Genomic DNA, 16,854 nt, shown 5'->3' with positions numbered 1-16,854 from the left:
TTTTACACAGCTCCTGCAAAGTGGCAAATATCTCTTTATTTGTATGAGACTGTTCCAAGAAAGTCCCATAGACTGATCATACGTGCAAGTCTAAACCCAGAATGCACCTGTTGTAGTCTAACCCAAGGCGATGGGAGTTGTTTATTGATAGAGATTAGTCTGATTGTCAAAGTGTTTCCCTATCCAGGGTGAGTCTGTCTCTTTAGGACAATAACTCACCTTTTCACCCAACCTCTGAACCAAAATATGATAAACCAATATAGTGAACCGTAGTTCAGTCTGATGAAAGAGAAGAGAACTTGGCAGTTTTTTTTGTCTGCTGCTGTAACTATTTTCTAGTAACAGTTCCCGGAGAACAAGGTTTTGATTGAAATGACAGTTAAATTAACACAGAATATTTGAGTGTGGTTAATCAGGGTTTAAAGTACAGGAAATTAGTGTATCATGAAATCATAATCAGACTACTGGCAGTAATAATAGGGTAAATTCATCCCACAAAGCAAAGAAAATCAAGTGTGTGAGAGCTTGAATACTTGTGCGCAAGATCTGGCTTGTGTTGGCTCTTTGCTTTAAGAACAGGTAATCCAGTAGTGTCAGTGATTGAGGAGATACAAATCCTGCAGTAACAGACATGCAGGTGGCACTGGAAAAGAAATGCATACCATGCAATTTTTTTCTCTCTATGTGTCTTTGTCAGGCATCCCCAAATGCCAACCATCCAGCTCACTCTCATTCACTTTAAAAGAATTGATGATAGATAGATAGATAGATAGATAGATAGATAGATAGATAGATAGATAGATAGATAGATAGATAGATAGATAGATAGATAGATATAGATAGATAGATAGATAGATAGATAGATAGATAGATAGATAGATAGATAGATAGATGATAGATAGATAGATAGATAGATAGATAGATAGATAGATAGATAGATAGATAGATAGATAGATAGATAGATAGATAGATGGATAGATAGATAGATATTAACCAAAATGTACAGTTGTGCTGTATTACTTAGCAAGTATCTACACTGTAAAACCCAAAACATTAAGGTAAAACCATTTGAGGAAACCTGCAACAAACCATTTAATTTTAAAAACTAATCAACATGGGTACTGTGAACTTATTCCATTTGGGTAAATGAAGCAATTTAACCACAGTAAAGCCCAATAAGGTAACTCAAACCGTTAGAGAAAATTGATAGTTTGAACCATTTGAGTCAAAAACTAATCTAGATGAGTACTGAAAACTTACTCCATTTAAGTTGAAGTAATGAGGTATTCAATTAACTCATTACCTTCAACACTGTTTTTAAAACTCTTTTCAAATGAGTAGAATTAACTTTCAGTCAATTTTGAGTTAACTACACTCATTTCATTTGATAAAGTTCACTGTTGGGTTTTACAGTGTAGTTAATCTTAATCTTGGGTGTACATTTATTAATGTTTCACATTGTACACAGCTTGAGTTAATATTCTTGAAAAAAAATAAGAAAAAATATTAGCCCTCTTGTGAAATTTCTATTCTTTAAATTCTTTTAATTTTAATGTTTACTAATCTTTATCTAATATAGGATTTATAGTGTTTTAAAGGCTTACCTCGATTAATTAGGTTGACTAGGCAAGTAATGTTAATTAGGCAAGTTAGTTTGTTCTGTAAAAAAAGTTGGTTATACAACTTAATGTTGATCTTAAATGATCTTAATGTTGATCTTAAATGTTAAACCTAAAATGAAGGACTGCTTTTATACTGTGAAAACTCTGTTAAACAGCACTTTGAATAAAATTCCAATTTTACAGCAGGGGTTAATAATGTTTTCTTTAAGAGTATACAACTATGGCAAACCTCATGTTTTTCTTCTTTTTACATTTTATAGTTTGAGCAAAATATTGTTTTGGTTTATTTTGTAAACCGCTGATGACACCTTTCCAATTTAAAAACATTGTCATTTAGAGCAACTGAAAGTGGCCATGTTTTCATAAATGATTCTATTCAGTTTAGAAATTACAATAATGTTAATAGAATATTCGGTGGAGTTTAAAAAGTTTGAAAACATGAAAACAAGTTTTAGACTACATTGAAAGTCTCTTTTTACTCTAGTTTATCACATATTTCTCTATTAGACATTTTATTAGTCAAGCTCACATATGATGCATTTATACACAGTGTTCCTGTAGCAATGTTCAATGTGAAAGCATGAATGTGAGACACATAAGATGTCAGTTATAAGCACATAATTTCACCCTGCACATGTTTGGCACCTCAGTGTGGGTTTAACAGTGCAAAAGTGGTGTTAAGCTCTGCTCCAAAGCAGGGTTTCATAGCCCCAGGTGAAACGCAGTGCTAATCCCAGTTCTCATTTAAAAGTGTGAAATGATCCTTTACCCAAGATTAAAAGCTGTCTTTAAAACAACCACGAGCCAGGGTAGTGCAGTTTGAGAAAAAAAATAAAGCAACTAAAACTGTAATGAGATTTATTTGACACGCAGAGTTGCTTATAGTCGGAATGTTTAAAGGGAACCATCCAAATAAATTGTCTTTCCAGCCCTCTTCAGCAGTGAGATCAGGATTCCTCAGCTGACATGTTTTCTTCCTTAATATTTCATTTCTTAAGCTCAAGATGTTTTAGTAAGATTTCAAAACCATGTTTGTTATATTAAAAGGTTCAACATGTTAAACAGTCAAATCCTGCCAACACTTAACTAAATCTGCAAGAGCTGAAAGATTAGACACTGAATGACACTCATGAGAGACGTACAGTGTTCAGAACAGTAGACATCATGCATGAAATCATAGACAAAAGACACACACACACACATCTGTGTTATATTCTACAAATGTGTTCCATGGCTTCCAGCAGTTAAAGTTTCAATCACCACTCTGTCATTTGCAACAATATCCATGATTGGCAAATAAACAAATGCGATAAATCTGAAGGTTAAGGACTGTGAAACTTCACTTCATCATCAAGTCCCAGTGGGGTGTGGTCACATCTGTCCTCTTAGACAACCAGTTTTACTAATGAGAGAGAACATTCCATGGAGAACATTGAACCTTCACGTTCACAATACAACTGGATTGAGCAAGCCATTCAGAAGCAGGCAGGGGGAAAGAGAATAAGTGTTTGAGCCAAAGAAGCCTAAATGCATCTGTAGAAAAGTTCTCTATACTTCAGATGCATGGAGCCACTCAAAGTCATGAAAACTGATGTGCATCGTTGAACACATTGTCTTTTAATGCTTTAGAGGCCATGATACAAAGATCATGTTATTACATCAATGGATTAGTTCACATAAAACTGTAAGTTTTGTTACTCACCCTCATGTTTAAATCCAAGAGATTCTTTCCATCTTCAGAACACAAATTAAGATATTTTAGATGGAATCAGAGAGTTCTCTTACCCACCATAGACAACAATGATGCTCAGAGTGCAGAAAAAACATTGTCAAAACATTTCATGTGACAAACACTTTTGTGTGCCAGAAAAACTGTAAAGTAGACTTTAGTGTTTACTAAGGACAATATGAAGTATTGCCATTACAGTCACCAACGCAACATGCAAGCCTTGTATTGCCCCTGACTGAAGGTGTTTTCACACCTAGCATTTTGTTTTGGAACCTGGCGGGTTCGCCAGTTAGCTCATATGAGAATCCAGCAATCGCACTCGGATCCGTGCGAAATTAATCGGTACGAGATCGCCTGAATAACGTGGTCTAGGCTCAACTGAAACGAACTCTGCAGAGGATCGATTGTAGTGAGAAAGTGTATTATGGCTATATAATAGGCATATATGAAAAGAGAATTATGAGTAGGCTGGGATGTCATTCCTACCCATTAATGTGCGTTTCATGTCAAATACAAAAGTGAAAGCATGTGAACTAGAACTGAGAGCTGTTTATCTGTTAGGAAAATTGACCGAAGAGCAGTCTTGGTTTATCTGTTATTTCTCTTTATAATGATAGCCTATAATGTACAAACCAACTGCTATGTATGAGAAAGTCTTAACTCTGGTTTATATCTGGTGACAATGTCTGTGCGTGCCACGATCCAAAATTAAAATGCAGCTTTTTGCTTATAATGTCTTATTGCTCATTGTCATAAATTAAAATAAAGATGCATGATAACTGAGCAAGACTCTGAAAAATAAATCAAGATACTCTGACAAATGTGAGGAGAGTTAAACCGCATGTGACTTATTTTAGCTATTTGGGTCCGTTTAGAAACTTTGCTGTGTGAAAGTGAACCGTACTAAGAGCAAAGTGCAACATTGTAACGTCCCATTCACACTGGGCTTAAGCGTCAATGCTTGACTGAAGGTGTGTCTGAAGTTGGGGCTGAAGCGATCATCATAGCAAAAAAAATTCAAAAATTCAAAAATTCAGTCAGCAATAGGCCACTGGCCGCTGGTGTATTTGCATACAGAGATCTGATTGGCTGACGCTTCCATCAGCGCTTGAAAATTTGACTAGTCCCAACTTCTGCAGCGAGCAACGCCTCTGAAGCGGCTCCACAATGCAGTTCGGCAATGCCTGACGTCACCCATTCAAAGTGAATGGAAAGCGTTGACGCTGGCACCCCATGTGAATGGGGCGTAACAATTTTAATCCCTGTTTTGGAACAAAAGAATCAATCCCCAGATGTAAAAGCACTCTGATATAGTTTTTTGGCATACAAAATTGTTTATGGAGCTTTGTATGATTACAGTTGAACCACTGAAGTCACATGGTGTGTTTTCATAATGTTTTGGTTGCTTTTCTGTCTCAATGGAGAATGCGGAACCACTTAAATTTTGTCTAAAATTTGTGTTCTAATTTTAAATGACTCAGGGGATTAAAACTATGTAAGGGGAAGTAATTAGTAACTAAATTTTCATTTTTGCATAACTAATGACCTTTGAGGAGAATTCAGCATCATTGAGACTGAATGTTTATTATTACTGTTGATATTATTCTCACAATAAAATTTATTTTCATACATACAATTTGAATATGTTTCCTGTGATATGCTAATAATGAACATCCAGACACTGTCCAGACTGCTGTGAGCAACACTCGTATGTAGACCTCATTTTCAGCTCAATTTATTCATTCATTCCTTTTCTTTTGGCTTAGTTCCTTTAGCTTAGTTCAAATTATTATTATTTTTTAAAGTAAACAAAATGAAAAGTAGAAGTGAGAATCAGCAGTTAAGAAAGCATCAGACCATAGCAATTAATTAATTCAATCAATTATTTTCGTTTCAGCTTAGTTTATTTATTAATAAGGGTTTACCATAGCGGAATAAACTGGCAATTTATCCAGCAGATTCCCTTCCAGCTTCAACCCATTATAGGGATAGCAATAAAAACATAAGAGATCATTAAAAATATGTCATTAAAATGACATTATTTGATTCTTTACTATATTGAAGTTTATAAACTATATCTGACCGTGAACCACAAAAGTACTCCTAAGTTACACGGGTATGTAGCCAGAAATACATTGTGTGTGATACACAGACTAGGATAGGGGACAGGAGTATAGTTCAAAATTAGGTATATTTATTTAACAGAGCTGCCAGACAGCAGTGCACAGAGGGTTGCTCTCTCGATACTGGGTCGCAGCAGGAAGGTCCGCTGCATAAAATATGTGCCAAAGAAATTGGCGGTTCATTTTGCTGTGACAACCCCTGATAATCAGAATCAGAATACTTTAGCCATTCCAGTGGGGCTTTGCATTGTCTATGGAAAAGCATGGAATAACCCAAAGTGAGTGTGTGCTAAAAATGTAATTTAGAGGACTGTAAATATAACTTTTTCTTTTACCAGACTTCCATATAGATTTTTTTTTATTAACAAATTCAAATTATTTAATTTAAATAGTTATGATAATAAATAGAAAATTATTTACATATAGTTCTTGTTTTTTTTTTTTGCTGTTGTTTGTTTGCTTTTTGTTTTTAATGGAATGTCATGCGTGAGACACTGTGAAAAATGATAGCAATGGTCTATTCTAACATACAACCCCAAATCAGAAAAAGTTGGGACCATAGGGAAAACGCAAATGAAAAAAGAAAGTAGTAATTTCTGAATTTACTTTGAATTGTATTTCATTGCAGACAAAACAACAAACATTATTCAATGTGTTTCTCATGGTTTTCTTTTTTTATTTTTTATTTAAACAAACACAGAATCCAAATTTGCTTCTTGCCATACATTTAAAAAGACTAGTAAAGGAGTACTAAAGACAAGTGATGAAGTGTTTCAGGTGTAATTTTATCCCATTCTTCCTGGAAACAAGCCGTAAGATGGTACAGGATCTTTGTTGTCAAATTTTTCGCTTCAAAATGTGCCACAGATTCTCAGTGGAGACAGTAGTGAGGACAGTCAAGTATCTGTATCCTCTTCCTCCACAGCCAGGACTTTGTAATGTGTGCAGAATGTGGTTTTACATTGTTTTGTTGAAATAGAAATTTGTCATCCCTGGAAAAGAAGACAGCATATAATGCTCCAAAATCTTTATGTATTTTTCAGCATTAATGGTGCCATCACAGAAGTGCAAGTTACCTTTGCCAAGGGTACTGACACAAGCCCATACCATGAAAGATTCTGGCTTTTGGAATTGTTGCTGGTGGCAGTCTGGATGATCCTTTTCCTCTTTGCTCTGGAGCAAACATCATTCATTTCTCCCTAAAAAATACCTGAAATACTAATACATCTGATCACAGTACACGTTTCGGTGACAACACTTCTGGACACTGTTAACATAGGGCTTTATTTTGGCATAGTACAGATTTAACTGCCATTTGTGGATGTAACTACGTATTGTGGTACTTGACAAAATTTTGCCAAAGTAGTCCCGAGCCCATGTGGTGATATCGCTTATAGCTGATTGACGATTCTTGATGCTGCCTGAGGGATCAGAGATTGCAGTAGTTCAGCTTAGGTTTGCACCCTTGTTCTTTATGCTCTGAAATTTCCTTGGATTCCTTGAATCTTTTAGTTATGTTATCCACTGTTGAAGGTGAAACATCCAAATGTCTTTCTTTCTTTCTTTGAAAAACATTATGTCAATAATTTTCTCACATATCTGTTGGAAAATTGGTGATCCTCAGCCTATCTTTGCTCCTAAAGGACTAGACCCTTCTTGGATGCTGTTTTTTGTGCCAAATCATAATTGCAATAACCTGTTGACATCACCTATTTCAAATCACATCATTATTTAATGATTATTTCTAAATTGCTTCTGTTCCAACCTTTTTTGGAATGTGTTGCAGGTCTGAATGACAGGAAAGGATGTATATTTACAAATGAAAGGAAGTTGACCAGACAAAACATGAAATATTTTGTGTTCAAATTGTCTATAATAAAATATGAGTCAAAGTAAATTTGGAAATCACTACTGGGGCTGGGGTTGTAAAAAAACAACAGTAGTATAGTGAAATGAAAAACATAGTTCATGTGAAAAGCTTTTTAGGCTGTTTAATTTGTTTTTCATTTAGAGCAGACATCAAATCAGTAGGTATTTAAAGAACACAATAAAATAAAATAATAATAAAAAATTCAGTTGATTTTTGTGGATACTGTAAGTCATACAATCCCAATAGAAATTGTTGTGCTGTGGAATATCAAATTTAAAGTTGTTGTTGATTTTTTCTAACGAAATTGACTGTATTTCATAAAAACATGTTTGCCGTCAGGTCTTTCAGTGTATCTTTTTGACTGTTTAATTGTAGTCTGTATAGGCAGTGATGTAGAGAACAGTGCTGATTGGCCGTGTCAGTACAGACAGGTGGCTGCCGTGTGGAGGCTCATAAAGAGTGAACGTTAACCGGGAGAGCCAGCATTCTGCTTCAGTTATGTAAACTGGCTAGGCCTGAGAACCAGTCAACCGGCACTGGGACTTTGCATTGCCAATGGCAAAGCTCGGGCTAAATGCAAACAATAGACATGTTCAGGTACACACAAATAAACAAACACACATACAGCCATGACGACAGCAATGTAAAACAAACAAATAAATAAATAGGTAATTCTCTCGCAGTTCCCACTTACAGGAAATAAAAAGGTCAGATGTTCACCAGTGCAGTTTCTCAAACACTGTACAACAAGTTGAATTTTCAGTATTCATTACACCAGTCTTCAGGATACTTATAACTGATCAGATGTGACATTTATAATTACACAAAAATACTGTGTTGAAAACGTCATGAATGCAAAACAGCAGTCTTAGAAATATGATTGGGTATATAGTCTGTGGACCTGAAAGGTTTAATATTTGTAATTTGTTGAATCAATTAAAACAAATTCAGATTGCACATGCTTATAAATGTTATACAATGTGCATTTTTTGTATGTTGGTTGGCAAAATTGTTCTTTCTCAAGTTTGCAAAATATTACAATTGTACATGTTTTCCCCCTTTTTATTGTTTATGCAAACATTAATTGAAAACCTTAAAGATACCATGTAATTAAAACCTGTACCTAGCATAGCTGAATAATAAGAGATCATAAGAGTACATTGAAATGACCTACTGGGAATTTTTTTCCTTTGTTCTCATGTAAATCATGTTGCCAATTGAAAGACAGACTGATGGTCCACATAAGATCATTGCATGCTCCAGGCAGTGTCTGATTGCCAGCAGTGTTTCCTATTGAGGTTGCGACAATATATTTTTGAAATTTTATTTTGAAACTTCCCTAAGCTTGTATTTTGCTTTTTGTCTATGGGTGACTCTTATTTTGAAAACAGGACAGACTTTAAAGAGCCCCTATTATACGTTTTTGAGAAATATCTTCCATGCAGTGTGTAACACAGCTCTAAGTGAATGAAAACATCCAGCTGAGATTTAAATCTTAAAGTGCACCATGTTTAAAGGTCACCTATGGTGAAAAATCTACTTTTCAAGCTGTATGGACAGACATATGTGTAGGTATAGACCAGGGGTGGGCAAACTCGGTCCTGGAGGGCCGGTGTCCTGCACAGTTTAGCTCCAACCCTAATCAAACACACCTGCTTATAGATTTCTTGTGATCTTAAAGACACTGATTAGCATGTTCAGGTGTGTTTGACTAGTGTTGGAACAAAACACTGCAAGGAAACCGGCCCTCGAGGATCAAGTCTGCCCATCCCTGGTATAGACCATCATATTGGGGTGATATAAACACACCCAGTCCTTTTTTTTCAATTTAACAACATAAAAACAGTGGACCAGTTGGAGCGGTTTTCAGATCGGCCACAACTTGACGTAGGAGTGCGGTCCCCCCGCCCACTGAATTAATTGACAGCTGCGTATTAAAATATCTATAGTAACGCGTCTAATCATATCAACAAGACAGGATGTGCGCAAAGCAACTGGGAATAAAAGGTCTGTTTAGTTTGCTAAGATCATCAATTATCATCAAATGTGATCAAGAGTGAGTTTTACAGGTTTAAAATGTTTTAAAACAGAGCATGTGTGTAATGAATTACATCGATTTACTTCAGCTTTACTTCATCACCACAGCCGAGTGTTAGTACAATTATAAAAGAAAATGCTTCAATCCCGGTTTGTGGACAATAAATCAGGTTTATTTTGTACATTAACATAACAGATATGCATACAGCAGTGGAGATTAACCTGTATCCTTTGTAAAAACAGTGCAAAGCTAAACGCGCATGTGTGTGTGCGTGCGTGAACTTTGTAATGACATTGTGTCTGACTCATCGTTGTAACTCAACAACAAATGCATCAAATACTCATTGGTAAAGTTCTTACTGTAGTATTTCTCACAAACGTTACATGCAACGTGTAAAAAAAAAACCAGTGTCGAAATGATGGTGGCATGATCAGCTCTGCTCACGGGCTGCATTGATGCATTGCTTCTGTATTATGAAGCTCTAATCTGTTAACATGGACGCTGAAAGAAAAAATGCTCATGTGGTTCGAACGATGTTTTAGCCAAAAAAAAAAAAAAAAAAAAACAGCGACTTCCACAATGAACAGACAGTTGAAGCAGGCTTGCCATGGCCGAAAGGATGATAGTCAGCCTTCAATGTCCTCTTTTGTTAAGATCCATTCTGAATAAACAAACATTGCAGTTTATATGCTGCATCCTTGTTGCATTATTTGCTAAGATAAATCTAAACTATTTTCCAAGTTCAAACTACTCAAAATTGTATTTGAGAATGTCTGTTATAATGGTCCACACCAAAGAAAAAAAAAAAATCAAGTTTGAATCAGACTCTGGCTCATAATTACAGTTAATGTGTTAGACCAGGTCAGGTGCACGTGCTCAGGTATAATTTTTTGGGCCCAATCTAAACTCTAACATGTATACTCTGCATTCATGACCATGGTGTGGACATTTCTCTCCATCTCACGCTGAACACAGACGACCAATAACAACAGACTTATTCATTGGACCAATCAGTGCAGATTAGCATCATGCAAAAGAAGAGTTTGAAAACTAATGAATGCTAAAGGCGTTGGGATAATTAGGTCAAAATAAATACATATTTTAAGACAATGAAAGTGCTTTTTTGACCATGCATGTCACACTATTGTTGGAGACCCCCAAAACCAAAATATGACCTTTTATAATGCATAATAGGGTCTCTTTAAGGAGGAGAAAGGGAGCAGTTTCGTAAAGCAGGTAGCCATGTATTACCATGGAGTGTTCACACCTTATCCAAATGCAAAATGCAGTATATACATACAGATATATTCAGTGCCACCTGAACAGGCATATGGTCTGTTTAAATGTATTTTATTAGTTTAATGTGTATATTGTGAAATTTGCTGTGCATGTTTGTAATGAGGCAACAGACACCTAAATTGCAAAACATGCATAGTTAATGCACATTTTTGCATGATGTCATATCACTCAGCTCTTTCTGTGACTTCTTTGAAATGAAGGTACCAGTAAACTTCATAGAACTGATCTGTTTTTGTGGAGGTTGATATGAATTCTTGCCTGTGTTTTCATATATGTTAAACAAAATTAGTCGAGTATAATTATCATTTAGCCTATATTAATCCACAACATCATTGCTGGTTCATTGCTGGTGGCATGAAGATAGCTCACTCACTCCTTCTTTAAACCCCTCCACCTCTTCAGTTGAAAATAAAAATGTCATTTAGTACAGAATCTACTCAGTTTGATAAAATATTTTTGACAATCAAAATTTGTTAGCCTGAAAGCTTACCTTTCACCCTCCCTGCAAATCACCACGAAAAGCCATGCCTCGTGAAAGCATGAGCAGCACCATAGACAACACTATATTGTAAAAAACACATCTGTTAATTAACAATTTCCATATTTTGGATTTTCTGTTTATTTACAGTTGTTAATTGGATTATGGGACCTTGATCTCTGCTTTGTCAACTTTTGACGGTGACATTTCAACGCTACATTATATTAGTTTGAAATAATATAATGTATAAGAAGTTATAGAGAGAAATAAGTCTTTAAAATGACAGAATATATAAAGTTTTCGTACCTTACTAAACAACACCAACCCAGACAATATATTACTGTATATATCACTAAAAATGTTGATAAAAGTCACTTTTTTTTACTTTTCAAGGTTAAAAGTTGGAAAAAAGATTAAGGTCCCATAATGCAATTCAAAAACATAAATAAATGGAATTCATTTAAACTAAAAACATGAATCAGAAAATATGGAAAACAGCTATTTTAAGCAATTTCTTTACAGTGCAGGTAACATTCAACAGAGAGAGAGAGAGAGAGAGAGAGAGAGAGAGAGAGAGAGAGAGAGAGAGAGAGAGAGAGAGAGAGAGAGAGACAAATAGAAGGTAAGTGTTGATGCTTTGTTGATGTCATTCTATGTCTGAACCGCATCTGTGAACGTGATAATCAGTGTTGGGGAAAGCAATGCAACAATATTGAGTTACTCCCCCAAAAAAGTAACTAGTTGCTGTACTTAGTTAATTATTTGGTAAGTAATGTGTTACATTATTTTTTACTTTTGTATTACTTTTACCTTTGCTAAAGTTTGATGTCTTTAAGAACTTGCAGGGTTTTTTCTTCTCGTTTTTTTTCTGCTCTGCAATTAACAATGCACTGTATAACAACTTCATTTACTTCATTTAAAAAACATAAAAAATAATGTAGAATAATCTTATCTTGCTTCCTGACCCTAAAGCCATAAATATACAGATCAAATACAGATCATCTACTTTTATAATTTTTGTCTTATTAGTTACGTAAAATCACTGTCCATCGAGATAATCCACTTTTTTCTTTTTTCCATTTGTTAAAAATAAGAATTGCATTCTCTTTTTGTGTGCATGATTCAATGTGACAATGACCATTTTAATTCAGCAATTTTTTTTTACTTTACTCGTTACTCACAAAAACTATTATTATTACGAAACGTTACTTATAATGCGTTACCCCTGACAATGCTGATGATGTAATCCATTCTGTCAGATTGTTTGCAATGAAATTTTTTGACAGGCATGTACTGTAGGGGAGCCTATCAAAATGATCAAACCGAAAATTTTGATTTGACAAAGTTTTCTTCACTACACCTTTAACATGTAGTTACAGTGCTCAGCATATATAAGTGTACCCCTCACAAATCTATCTTTTAAATTCAGATTTTTAATAGAAAGCTATACAATATTATATTTGTGCATATAGATTAGATTAGTCAGTACTGAAGCCAAATCTAGAGCTTATCTAACAAATTAACTTTTGATTACAGTTCAAAAACTAGTACACTCAAATTTATATGTTATAGAAAAAAATTAAATACAAATTTAAAAAAAAGGAAAAATCTAGAGCAGCAAAATAAATGTGTTGACATTTTGTAGGTTGCAATTTATTTTAGCAATATTTTGCTTGAATTTAATTGTATTATCTTTCAATTTCTAAAAATGTTTGGTGACTAAAATATTATTTTAATGAATTTATCTCTTAAAAAAGGGATCTCTTAAAAAATAAATCTGTTTTGTTTAAATGCACCAAAATACATTGCCTATATTCACTAAGAAATGAATCAAAATATTCTATTTTTTATCAAAAGTATTATTTGCTTTTTTTTTTTGAGTAAAATGTGATAACATGTCTTGACAATTCTGAATAGAATGTGAAAGTTAATTGCTGGTGACTGTAAAATTTTCCATGTTATTTAGGGTCTGAAATTCGTTTTGAATGAGTTCATAAATTAAATCTATTTTAAACAATCAGATCCTTTAAGAGTTTAAGATCAAGTAAGAGACAAATTCACATAAAGCTGCAGAATGTCCAGACTCCAGGCTTTTAAAGTGCTAAACTCACAGTGAGATATACACAGACTGTGACGGAAGCAAATAAGTGGCCCTGCTAAACACTCAACGCCTGAGAAATTAGTCAGCTCTATTATTCTAAAGCAGCAAGCATGAGGAACACTTAGAACAAACCAACACAAACTGTCAGCAGTAGCACAGGCTTATTTAAAGAGCTGTCAGCTATGCTAACACTAACAAAAACACACCAGATTTGTATAATTACAGTTGAAATGATTGTAAAATAATAAAGACTTTGCTGAACACAACAGGCTAAAATAACAAGCCTTGGATTTGATCAAATGACTGGCCAATCCACTTTTTATATAATGAATAAAACGGGTAACCTGAGGCGAAATTGTAACATCTAAATTAACTGCTTTTATTAAAGTCAAAAACATTTACCAACTCATTCATTTTGTCCCAACACTAATCAATTAAGTTTACTTAACAAATTATTATGGATTAAACTTAAAACAATTAAGTTGTCCCCAAAACATCTCAAGAATTATGTTATTTCTTTAGGTACCACTTGCAAATGTTTGCAATGTGTAATCTGATTATGGCGAATGAACAGGAATACAGAGCAAGAAAAAAAAACAGTTTGCTGTTTACACGTGAAACAAACTATCTAAAGTGACTTTCTAAATAAATACTGAAATTTTCTTTTGCATGTTGCTATTTTTTTTATTCTGATGAGTGAGGAGGGTGTCAGAGGCGTTTGCATGACTTACAATGACAAAACTCTTATTTACATAATTCATCAATGGATGGCCTCTTGAACCATTTTAGTTTGTATAATACTGGAGGGGGTGGGGTGGGGGTGGGGGGGTTGAATCCTATTCACATTGTATTAGTTAATACATTTGTGAATTATAAAGTGATTATAAAGATAAATTTTTATTACTCCAGTCTTCAGTCACATTATCCTTCAGAAATCACTGTAATATTATTGTTGTTGTTGTTGTTATTATTATAATGGTAACAAGCAATAATAACTGGACTAAAAATTTCTTTTGAAAATACATACAATAAGTAATAAATAAATATTTAATAAATTAATATTTTCTTTTAATAAATGCTGCCTTGACAAACTGAATCAGTTTCTTATGAAAACTTTTGACCAGTAGTGTAGATTTTTTTTATTTTAGCTAATTTTTGTTTCAAATTAAACAACAAGCTTTTCCATTAAATTTTGCAGTAAATGTGTAATATATATATATATATATATATATATATATATATATAAATATAATATAAATATATATATATATGTGTGTGTGTGTGTGTGTGTGTGTGTGTGTATATATATATATATATATATATATATATATATATATATATATATATATATATATATATATATATATATATATATATATATATATATGTGTGTGTGCGTTCAAATAAATGTGGTTTTAATTTTTTATTTAATTTTTTTTTTTTAAGGATTTTGTCTTTAAAATTTGCTTTAGGAATTATTGAGTATAACTAAGAAGTCATTTTTAAAATTATAAAAAATTCATTCTTAAAATCTGTCATCACTGCAAAATAAAAAAAAACAAAGAAAAGATTTTTGTTCCTGTTGACCTGTTAAAACAAGTTTGATTAGGTTTTGGCCAAGAATGAAGATTTCAAATGTTATTTTGTATTCACAAAAGTCTAATGTTTTTCATTATTATTATTGTTTTTATTAATGTCAGAAAAAAAGAGTTAGCAGAAAATTCACTACAAAACAATACATATATTACATACAGAAAGAGTATTTCTATATTGTTTGCCTTGTAATTGAAGCCACTGAGTCTGTGGCCACAAAACTCCAAGGAAAGCTTTAGTGACTTCCACTGAATTAAAATTCCTGTCATTCAAAAAAATTCACACAACCGCCACCACTTGTTTGCTTATGCCAGAATACACTGATACACAAATTTTCCTCTACAGTCCATTGAGAAAAAGTGTTTTATTAACCAAAATTCAATCAAGCATCAAAAAAGTTGAATACTTAATGCTTACTGCATAACTGCATTGCACTACTGTATTGCCTCCTGTTTTTCACACTGTAAAAGTCTTGCTTATCTTCACACATTAAGTAATAAACAGCCATATTCTTCATTGTTGTGATATGATAACTGTTTACTTTAAATGTGAATTTGTTATCTGAGATCACAAATGCCGATACCGCCTTTTCTATAAAGAAGTCTGATTTATAATAAAGAAATAAAGAAGGGAGAGATTAGTGATGATACTATTCCAGTTATTCTGGTTCATTCTTCACACTGGTAACAGCAGGCCAAGCTAAGGGCACTGTATTTTTATAGATGAAGATATAATCCGTGCTGCATGTCTGCTGTATACTCTACATTTCACATTAAGCATATACAATTACTTCAAATGAGAACTGAACATAAAAGGAAACAGTTGATATATATAACAACTGTTTCATTTTAAACTTTCTTATTTAAATGCATTTCATTAGACTGTATTTTAAAAGAATTTAATAATTTGTGTTCAAGTAATAAATTCTAGAGTTTTGTTTGGTGATTACTTGTGATCACCAAACTATGATTACTTATCTTACAGCAGAATTCAGTTCAAGAAATGAAAATAAAATATTTAAATATTCAGCCTTCATTCTGCTACTGTTGTAATGATGGATGAAACAACATTTACTTTATGTAACCCGAATATCAAGAAAACAATTCTTAAGATATTCTAAAATGTTTTCCATTCTGCTCATGTACTTTTCAGGTTTCAGATACGTACTCTGAAAAATTGTCAAAAAAAAAGGCTGCTTGACTGCTTGTTATTATAAAACACTACAACAACATAAATCGATAATAAATATCATATTTATAACCTGTTCTCAATACCTCATAAAATATTAAGTACATAAAGCCACCTCTTTTTTATAGTCGGAAAAAAAAATTGTTGGATGTAAACTGTTGTTACGCTAAATAAAATTTTAGTAAGTGTCTTGTAAATGTTATTTTATTATTATTATTTAAACCCATAGAGCTATTGCATTTGATCGTTTTAACATTGTGTAGAATTAGAATGTTTGGTATATGTTCTTTAGCTTTTTGTTTTAATTAGTGTCCTGGGGGAGGCAAAACAAATCATATTATTACTTTCTTTTTATTAACTCTAATGACGTCAGTTCTAGCATGAAAACTTTCACTTAAATGTAAAACCCTCTATGTGGCAGAGCAACATTTTATGACTCACCTGTAGAGCATTTTTCTGCCAACTGCACAAGGGTGGGCAGCCCTTAGGAAATATCCTGTATAAATCCAGCGAGCACAAGAGATTACCCTCGGATGACAGGTGAGGAATCTCTTTGTAAGCTCAAGCGATGTTTAACCTTTACAGAGAGGCTTGTTGTCTTGGCGTCTGTCCGAAAAACAGCCCATTTTCAGCATAACCTCTCAGCGCAAGACCCCTCAGTCGGCCTCAAGTGCAGGTTTGCACATAAGAGCTTTTGTCTGAGTATTTGCTAAGTACTTGCATGAAGCAAACTGCTGAAGACAATATACAGTTGAAGTCAGAATTAATAAGCCCCCTTTTTAATTTTTTTGAAAAATTTCCCAAATGATATTT

The sequence above is a fragment of the Danio rerio genome, chromosome 1 (assembly GCF_049306965.1).
Source record: "Danio rerio strain Tuebingen ecotype United States chromosome 1, GRCz12tu, whole genome shotgun sequence".
Taxonomy (NCBI): Eukaryota; Metazoa; Chordata; class Actinopteri; order Cypriniformes; family Danionidae; genus Danio; species Danio rerio.
This window is presented reverse-complemented; position numbering follows the sequence as displayed.